The sequence below is a fragment of the Branchiostoma floridae genome, chromosome 1, assembly GCF_000003815.2.
Source record: "Branchiostoma floridae strain S238N-H82 chromosome 1, Bfl_VNyyK, whole genome shotgun sequence".
In the NCBI taxonomy this organism is placed as follows: Eukaryota; Metazoa; Chordata; class Leptocardii; order Amphioxiformes; family Branchiostomatidae; genus Branchiostoma; species Branchiostoma floridae.
Window position 1 is genome coordinate 15970285 of NC_049979.1, and position 10796 is coordinate 15981080.

A 10796-nucleotide genomic window follows, 5' to 3' on the forward strand; every position below is an offset into this window, starting at 1 on the left:
AAGTAAGATGGAAGAGGCTGCCATCAAAGTGTATGAGACATGCATGAAGCCCAACCATGTCAACTCCAAGGTTAAGAAGTGCAGTCTCTTCATATGTAAAGAACACCCTTACCTCCATGCGACCCCTGACTTTCTTGTATCATGTGATTGCTGTGGGATGGGATGTGGGGAGATAAAATGTCCGATTTCTGTACCTGACGGTAGCTTTGACAAGTGATGTCCATAACAAGAGTTCATGTCTGGAAAAGGTAATTGGGGTATTTAACTTAAAGAGAGCCCACAACTACTACCATCATGTTCAGCAGCAATTGTTTGTTCTAACAGAGAGGAAATAGGTATTGTGATTTTGTAGTATCTGCATGGGACCAGAATGGGAATGCCCACTAATAGTCTGTGACAGAATCAGACCTGACCCAGAACACTCAAAGATGGTTCTGTTCAAACTGCAAGCATTCTGGAGGATTTGCATTCTACCACTCTGAGATTCTCGGCCGCTGGAACACAAGGAAAATGTGATGTGCCAGTGAAGGTCCCCGACTCAAATGCAATCTGTCTTTGACGGGAACAGATGAGTCAAGATGATGTCACATGTAGCAATTCTGATTGCCCATATGGTAGGTTCAATCGGGCTTGTTTGGGACTAGGTGAGGTTTCTCTGCTTACCCTGCACTGCCAGCCATAGAGCAGGACCTTTTTTTTTGCAAAACTTCTGCCACTGCAAATGTTGCCATTGGTTTTACATGTTTGATGTGTAAGATGCTCCTATACGCCCTGCCACTTGTTATCCTGTGATTTTATAAATCTGTCAACTGTAACATTATAAGAATAGTATAACATAAGCTGTGTAACTACACTGACTAGCAGAGCATATTTCCTTTATATAAATTTGTCAGTTGTATTACTGTGTAACTACACTGACTAGCTAGAGCTAATATTTTCTTTATAAATTCATCATCTGTATTACTGTGTAACTACACTGGCTAGAACTTATTTATTCTCAAGTCTGCCAACTGTATTACTAGTACTGTGTAACTACACTGTCTAGCTAGAGCATATTTCTTTTAAATAAATTTGTCATCTGTATTACTGTGTAACTACACTGACTAGCTAGAGCTAATGTTTTCTTTATAAATTTTTCATCTGTATTACTGTGTAACTACACTGGCTAGAACTTATTTATTCTCAAGTCTGCCAACTGTATTACTAGTACTGTGTAACTACACTGACTAGCTAGAGCATATTTCTTTTAGTCTGCCAACTGTATTACTAGTACTGTGTAACTACACTGACTAGCTAGAGCATATTTCTTTTATATAAATTTTTCATCTGTATTACTGTGTAACTACACTGGCTAGAACTTATTTATTCTCAAATCTGCCAACTGTATTACTAGTACTGTGTAACTACACTGACTAGCTAGAGCATATTTCTTTTATATAAATTTTTCATCTGTATTACTGTGTAACTACACTGACTAGCTAGAGCATATTTTCTTTATACATTTGTCAGTTGTATTACTGTCTAACCACACTGACTGGCTAGAACCTATTTTATTCTCAAATCTGCCAGTGGCATTACAGTGTAACTACACCAGCTAGAACTTATTTTGAAAGACATTATGATTAGAGTTGCCAGATACTGACATTGATTTTGTACTGTTTGTCATTCTACTAGTTTGCTGTAATTTTTTGATGTCAGCAGTTAACAAATAGATGCTTAACATTAGTGTCCTAAGTATCTACCATTGAATAAACTGTTTTCTTGTCTTCAAACAAATATTGAGTCTTGCAAAAATTGTACTGAGTAAACCTTTTATTCATCACAGGTCCATATACATGCCATAGCACACACAGCAGCCAAATCATCTCATTGATACTAGTATAAAGTAGTGTTTAACCAAGCAGTATTATTTTTTGCTCAACATTCAAGCATCATTTTCTTACCAAACCTCACCAAGCAGGAAGTAATTGCTTGCTGCTAAACACATACGGCAACTCAGTTGTCTGTGTTTCAGCCGGCACTGGCTCCTCACTTGATATCGCTAAGTTAGCCATTTCCACGTCTAGCGGCACATCTTCAACTTTGGTCAAATCGATATCTTGCAAACGGTACCCAGTAGGATTTTGCGGTGTCTTCTTTGCTGCAGCCTCTACCCGTTGTTCAGCGACTCGCTTTGTGCGCTCTTTAGCCCGTTCAGCCCTCTCTTCTGCCGTCCTCTGTAGCTTTTCCTTTGTCCCTTCTTCTATGTAGTCTTTCCTTCCAAGGTTGAGAGTGGGAACCCAGTCAACATTGTGTCTATCCCATACAGGGGCAGCATTCCCAGAAACAAAATGACGACCACATACCCGCTCGGTTTTAAGAATGTTTTTTGTTGTCGTGCCTCCGCGGCTGATCGCCGAAATCCACAACCTCCGGCGTTCTTGAGTGAGCTTCTCGTGTTCCACTCCTTAACTACTTTAGGTACAGAAAAAAAAATGAAATCTTCTCCCTGTCTTTTCCATCGGTTCACGATCCACAGCCGACAAAGAACCATCGCTAGAACCGGCGTTGGGGACGCTACGCATGGTCACAAAGATGGCGGATAGCAACCGTTGCTAAGGTCAGATCACGTGACTGAAAGCCGAGAATAAGCAGTCAATTAAAGAATCAAAAGCAAACCTATTTGTCACGTTTAATTTCATGTAGGGCCCCGCCCCCGTATAGAGCGCAAGCATGTGAGGTCCGATCGGCTTACCGGAGACTATTTTGAAAGTACCATACTATTTTGAAAGTACCTAATTTAATTTCACATATTGTTCGATTTTTTTTCCTTCTATGGTAGCAACAACTGACAGTTAATCGGGACCGGGAAAATGACAACAAAAACATCGGCGCTAGCACGATGCGACTGACCAGAACAGTAGGGGGAGGGGCGTCGACCAGGTTCGACCAGTCGCTTCTCGCTTCTCTCTCGCCGCCGGCGGGCGTTAGGAATTATCATCTAAGTCTGCACCGTCCGCAAACATCCGCTGATTTTTTAGAGATTTTTGCCAAATTTGTCTATACTTACGCGCCGAGTTTGTTCGTCAACAATGACGGAAAGCGCAAAATTGAACTTATTCTTATGTTACCAACTGAACTTCGCGGCGCGCGTCCTGCACCAAGTCAGAGATTATGAATTTCCCGAGTGATTCGAAGCTTTATCTTTTCTTTTTAAATTTGAATACATATTGTTGAAGGAAACCAGTGTTTGCCATGGCTCTCCCTCCGCAAGCCAAGAAATTTCTCCCTGGACCTCCCCCAAGCCGAAAAAAATCATAGGCCCTGACGCTCCCGCAGACGACACGCTAAATGTCGTCGAGTAAACCCTGTTGACGACCGTCAGAAATGGAAAACCTTTTTGGACAGACTGCCCCTGTGGCTTGTAGCTATGGGGCTGTGATGAGATGATGATGAGAAACCCTGTTTGGAACAATATTGGACGTTGTGTTCATTATTCAAGATGTATAACGTTACAGATAAAAAATTATCAAAATATCCATGTCTTGACTTATCCTATGTCTACTTCTGCAACTTAATCAGTTTACCCTTCCAGGTAGAAATGCTAGACTAAACCATGTGAAGGTAACATTCTGTATTTGCTTGCAAATATTACCTTTCTAGTTTACGGTTGGTTTGATACAAGTATTACCTGTCTAACGCTCAGAAAGCAACCGGTTAACTCTGGCGTTCAACGTTTTAACTGTGCACCCTGTCAACGTTTGACAAAACATCTGGAATGTGTATTGATGTTCTCAATATCATGCAAAACCATGTCGATCTGCTGATTTGAATAAACTCCATATGATGCGTTCTATCTCCAACATGTTCATGTCGGGGGAGACACGATCAGAGAATTTGGAAAAAAGGGCTTAACATTCATGATCCATTTGTTTTCAAACATGTCTCAGTTTTCAAATTTGTATCAATTTACTTATGAATGCCTATTAAATCATCAACGTACCGTGATTCCGACGTTTAGAATAACGGCGTGGCTAGAAGTAGTTGACCCTGGACAGATTATAACGTTCTGTTGGTTGCAATGTTGGGGTAACGTGGTGGACAACGAAAACTACAGATTTCATTTTACACTCAGCCAAGAAAACTCCCGAATAAGCATCACTCAATTTTATTCATACAACATCATAGCGGAAAGTCTCGGCAAATTCAGATGGAATTTAGCTGCATAGGATCTAGCCAAGCGATCGTAACAAAAAATACGTATCATTTTGTTCCGCCTGGCTGTCATGTCACTTTAATCAAGAGCTTTGACGAATTCTTCGGGGATTTTTCGGAAATACCACGTCAATCCACGGGATTCCTTGGGACGAATTATCTTTTTCTTTCTAAATTATAAAATATTCCATTTCAAAGTTTATTTACGGTTGTACGTGTTGTTTTTCCACTTGTGCGGAAGGCAACCATAGTCCCCGACCCTCCTGATGAGGATGGGACTAGGTGAGGTGAGGTGAGGTGTTTTCCCGTCCGCTCCCAGGGACGCAGTGTTAATGGGTCGGTATAGTGTTCCTGGCTCAACTTCCGGCATGGTCCTTACTTTTTATTAGATTGAGCAGCGTCAGCAAACCAAGTTTTGCCATTCGATCAAAATATATTTGTACAATCAAGTAGGTTACAACCTCTTAGAATTCATTTCATTTTCTTGGATGACTTAGATCGAAATATGAAAGAAGAGGAATCCGTACTAAGCGATATTTTGGGGGTGGGGGGGGTGGGGGGTATAAAAACATCTGTCTGCATTAGGGGTGGGTATCGGTTCGGTGTACCGGTACAAAACCGGTTTTTCTTATTGTACCGGTCCGGACAAAACCGGACCTAAAAAAATCGGTGGACCGAATGTTGGACCTATTAGAAAAAAAAACGGATTATATGATCAGGAATCCACGCGTTTTCGGGCACACTGGTCGAAGAAAATAACAAGAGCGAAGCAGACTAGAGTTTATAGTCATTTCTACAGAGTTTTCCAGTCAATCGTACAGAGGCAGTTAGTCTTGCAGGATTTTAGAACGCCAGTGGGAGGCATAATAAATACAAAATCTTAGCGGAAGGTGTCGGGAAATTCAGATGGAATTTTAATAGTTTCTTAGCATAGGCTCTGGCCAAGCGATCGTAACAAAAAGATACGTATTATGTAGTTCTCTCCATCTAGCCATTGTGTCACTTCACATAAGAGCCTTGGCGAATTCTTTGGGGATTCTACCGAACTACCACTTCAATCCGCTAGACTCCCTGGGACGAGTAACCTTTTTTTTAACATTGTAAAATACTCCATTTCAGAATTCATTTACGATTGGTTTGATACAATTATTACCTCCCCGTCTGTTTGGTATGTTTCATTTCATATCTATCTATAATCTTATATACATCTTATCAAGGAGGTTAAAAAAAGGGTGGAGACAAGTTCACCGCGTCGATCAATTTGAGTGACACATCCTGCACGAAACATTTTCTTTATCCTTGGTTCATTATTGGTGCTGTCAGCAGCTTATAATACAGAGTGATGGAAATAATTCTATAATGTCTTGAATATACGCATCTCATTTGAATGAACTCCGTACGATGTGTTCTATCTCCAACATGTTCATGTCGGGGGAGACACGATCGGAGAATTCGGAAAGGACTTAACATTCATGATCCATTTGTTTTCAAACATGTCTCAATTTTCAGATTTGTATCAATTTACTTATGAATTTCTATTAAATCATCAACGTACCGTGTTGCCAACGAGTGATGAACACCATTGTATAATGTATTGAGTACTTGCATCGGCAACGTTCTCCATGGCATGCAAATCAAAGTATATCTGGCTGATTCGAATGAAGTACGATATGTTCTATTTCCAACTTGCTCCTGTCAGTGGAGACACGATCAGAGAATTTGGAAAGGACTTTACATTCATGATTCATTTGCCTTCAAATGTGTCTCATTTCAAATGTATCAGTTTACTTGTAAATTTCTATATATTAAATTATCAACGTACCGTGTTTCCGACGTTTGTAATAGCGGCCCGGCTGGAAGTAGTTGCTGACGAATTATCACCATGGTATACACTTGCCTTTGATGATTCAAAAGTAACGACACTAGTATGGTGTGACGTACTGTACATGTACTAGTATATGTACATGTGTTGTTGATAAAAAAACGCCTAGAACAGTTTTTAGACGTGTCAGAAATACATGTAATACGTACTGGAAGTAATGTTAATTTACGCAAAGAGCCAGCGCCAAGACAAATAACTTTTAATAAACAAGACATGAAAACAAATTCTTTTTAAAAAAATGGAGCTTTTCTAGAACACAAACTCAACACCAATCTATTCAGGGCAATTTTCCCATTGTTTTTCTTTCAAGCGGTTGTTTCCAAGTAAAGGTGTTCTATTGTTATGCTGACAAGCAGCTTTCTTGGGTGGTTGTTTTTTTCTTTGGGCGCTTATCTTTATATTTTACCGTATCTTGTTTATTCCATACTTCGTATATAAATGTATTTTGGGATGGATCCAATGTTATCGTTAGGAAGGAAGACAATGTGAAAGGAATTATGATAAAGTTCCTACCACCAAATTAAATGAAGGCGTAACAAAGTCCAAATTTTAAAGAAAAACAGTTTGAATCTCCTTATTCGAAGGTGGAAAACGGAAAGAATCAACCATTAATTTGCAAGAAAAGACTTTTCGTTTTTCTTCTTGTTCCTCAAATGTCATTTATTGTAGGGTAAGTCAAGACGCAACTTGTGTTAGTAAAACCAAGCTCCTTGGTAAAACCGTTGTTCTGAACACAGTTGATTAATAGAAGGTAAGTTTCAATCTTCATGCAAACCAGAACAGAAATGTTTCGTCATAACAAGATGTTGAAAGAGATCAACATACAAGTAAAACGGCGTGAGAAACTCTTCCTCCGACCAAGGAGGTTGTTTTTTAACCTCCTTGCTCCGACTTGTTCCGAAAGTTCACACCGACCCTACTTACATATAACAAAAGGTAAGTTGATAGGTGATAATGATGAAGGAATGAAGACGTCTATAGTGTAGTGTCTTTCACGACCCGACGGTCAGACTGTACTGTCGGTTTTCAGTAATAGTTAGCGCTGATTTGTTGTCGGACATTTTGGACATTCAAGTCACAGCGAGGTGTGAACAATAGAGTGTGCACCAGAGTCAGGGACGTGACGTTCTAGACACAGATGTGTATTACAATCTTTGGGTTTTGTCTGTTTCGTGACAAATTAAAGAAAACAACAATTACCACCCCCACCCCCCGCGTTTGCCATAAAAAATATTTGGCAATATTATTATACACAAGCTTCGGGCATTGGAGTTATTGTTCTTGTAAAGGAGTGATATTACAATCTTTATACTATAAAATACGCCAAAAATAGTTACTCAAGCAACTGGATATGGTTTTGAAACGGTCAGACGTTTCGGAAAGAATCCACTTTCCTTCGTCAGTGACACTTTATACTAAAAAAGTCTATTCAATATTGTTACTTTATATAATTTATTGTATAAACTACTCTACATACAAAATGCGCCTTACTTAGTTGAAACCAGAAGGTTAGGATAAACGAACGTAGTGTTAGGATTAACAAAATATCGTCAACAGAACTGAACGACACACACACGCGCACACATATAGAACTGAACGACACACACAGACACATACACACACTTCAGAACAACACAACTGCTGTAGCTCTTGCTATGGCAAACTGTTCTTCCTTCGACCAAGGAGGCTTTACTTGTAATTAACCTCCTGCTCCGACACTTCAAACCACTGATGGAGCTTCGATATACTGTTCCTGCGTATTGGAGAGAAAACAAACAGAAACTCATTATCCATCTCAAAGGTATTTGCCAACATCTTAAAAAACGGTAGGGTTTTACATGAAGTTTGAAATGAAATAACTATATAATAGCTGAGCGTAGATTTAATTTGTCAGAGGAATCTAGCCGTCTGCCATTGCTGAATGAGATTAGATACAAGCCCCACATATTTTGTTAGTATTATTTCGTGCACCGTAACCGTGAGAATTCCTAGTTCAACAAGTCTGCTACATTCAAGTTTTCCCGCACAGCCCGCGGCCGCCTTTGGTCATGCCGCTTCGGGCTCGCGACAAAGCGGTGGCGCCATGGTGTCTGGGAGGTACCATTCTCGCATGTTGTGGAAAAATTATTTGTAGTTTGAAAATATCTGGATAAACTAACACTGACATATATAGCCACAAAACGTGACTTTCCGTGTCAAGTTTCGCTAACAACAATTTATCTACCGAGTTTAACGGGATAAAGTCAATTATGAGATGCTTTATCAGAAATTGTGTTTCATTACTCTTTCCGACTTTGAGTCGTCTTTCCTCCTTGTAAGCAAAAACGAAGCTTGTCACTGAACATTGACGAAGAAAATCATGATATCACGTGAGCACACCAAAGCACGCCATTTGCCGGCAACGTACACCGTACAACTACACGATAAATGTCGCTTGCCCAATAATACAAACATGTACTTCATTTTTATTATTGGACTTAAATAACAGCTTTACGATCGTAATCATGTTTACAATTTCATACTTAGAGTCTACATTTTAAAACACATGTGCGCCTCAATTAAAGGTTTTTTTTTTATATCGAAAACACTGTATAGTAAATGCTAGTACAAAATGGCGGTGATCTTTGTTTATAGTTTCACGCAATGCTAACATTTACCGGCGTGCCTTCTCCGCCATGGCTTGGTCAAATACGCCTTGCCATTTGGTATGCAGAAGCTTGAGTAGAGTCAGTTTCAAGTCAAGTCCATTTTACCTCCGCAAGGAATGATGCCGAGTCTTCACTCAGCGCGGGAAAATGTATCCGTGTGTGCCCGGCCACGGCTACGTGCGGGCACCGCTGAAATTGAAGAAACGCACGCGTAATGGGGCCGGATTTAGCGCCGAGTCTACCGGGGCGGGAAAATATATATATATAATATATATAACTTTATTGCACAACAATTGTACGAGGTACAAAGTATGGCATCTACATAACTACAGTGCTATAACTTAACTTAGGGCTTATCTAACTAATACAGGAGTTGTAGTATGGGATAAGTTTCTTACAATCATTAAAGGCTTTTACAATCATTTGGGGAATTTCTAATGTCAAATCCTTCTTTGATATATTTTCCTATATCTGCCATGCAGGGATTGTCACATGTCATTATGTATCTGAATTTGCACTTCAGGTCCATTTGGATAAATCCTTGTGTACAAAATGACAGCCTTCTGTATAGAGAATTGCGTATATCGGAATATTTAGGACATACAACCATAAAGTGATATTCGTCTTCGATTAGCTCTGGACAGAATGGACAAACCCTCTGGTCAATAGGGATTTTTTGGAATCTTCCGGTTTCTATGTTTAATTTGTGACAGCCAATTCTGAGTTGTGTGATTGCCCTACGAACGTCAAGGCTCTTTATGGTTGAAATGTAATTTTCTTGCTTGTAATGCTTGTTCAATGTAGAAAGAGATGAGAGTTTGGAATTGTTTCGAATAGAGGAATGCCAATTTTGCACGTATATATCTTGTAAACGTTGTCGTAACTGAGTGGTGATTGTGTCTATGTGGTATGACCTCGGGTTCAGCCATATGTGTCCAAAGCCTTGGTAGTTGAGGATATTTTTTACGTGGACAATCCATGTATGCCCGGTCACGGCTACGTGAGGACACCGCTAAAATTGAAGAAACGCACGTAATGGGTCCGAATTGAGACCCTAGTCTTCACCCGGGGCGGGAAAATATAGCAGTGTATGCCCGGCCACGGCTACGTGCGGGCACCGCTGAAATTGAAGAAGCGCACGTAATGGGGCCGGATTGACTGCCAAGTCTACCGGGGCGGGAAAATATAGCCATGTATGCCCGGCCACGGCTACGTGCGGACACCGCTAAAATTGAAGAAGCGCACGTAATGGGGCCGGATTGACTGCCAAGTCTACCGGGGCGGGAAAATATAGCCATGTATGCCCGGCCACGGCTACGTGCGGACCGCTAAATTGAAAAAAAAAACGCACGTAATGGGGCCGGATTGAGGACCTATTCATCACTCACAGCGGGAAAATATAGCCATGTATGCCCGGCCACGGCTACGTGCGGACCGATAAATTGAAGAAAAAAACGCACGTAATGGGTCCGGATTGAGACCCTAGTCTTCACCCGGGGCGGGAAAATATAGCAATGTATTCCCGGCCGTGCGGACATCGCTAAAATTGAAGAAGTGCACGTAATGGGCCTTTACCTGGGGCGAGCGTGCAAAGATAGCGGAACGCGAGCAATGGCACGTTTCGTGTTGATCCTCGTGTGAAGAGAAACTTCACGTCGTGTTATTCCTCATATTACGGTCCCCATATATACCTGATCATTGTTTAGCCATCAGCTATGCAATTTCTAGGTATAGTCAGAAACATAGGACTCACATTTTTGAATTCAAATCAATGCAGTTGTTAATCTTGCAGTTTCTTGTTGAGCCAGAACATTACATTGTATAAAGTGTTTATTGACTGCAGGTTTTAATTTTTATGATTGTTCCTCTGTCAGGGCCATACAAGAGTCTTGGCTGCTGGATAGACACTGTGGACCGTGCCGTTGACACTTTAGAAGGGACAGACCAGTTACTGGATAGATTCAACTACCACAAACGTCCAAATGCCATTCACAGGTGCTACCAAGTTGCCTTGAGCCGTGGCTTTACAGTGTTTGCTGTTCAAAGTGGAGGGCAGTGTTTCTTCCAAAACA

General features: G+C 40.7%; 1 protein-coding gene across 1 annotated transcript in view; it reads right to left on the reverse strand.

Annotated features, from left to right (window-relative positions):
* Window positions 1–10796, reverse strand: part of LOC118410108 (cytidine monophosphate-N-acetylneuraminic acid hydroxylase-like) — a 90897-nt gene that overhangs the window by 60113 nt on the left and 19988 nt on the right. The gene's annotated exons all lie outside the window — the stretch shown is intronic.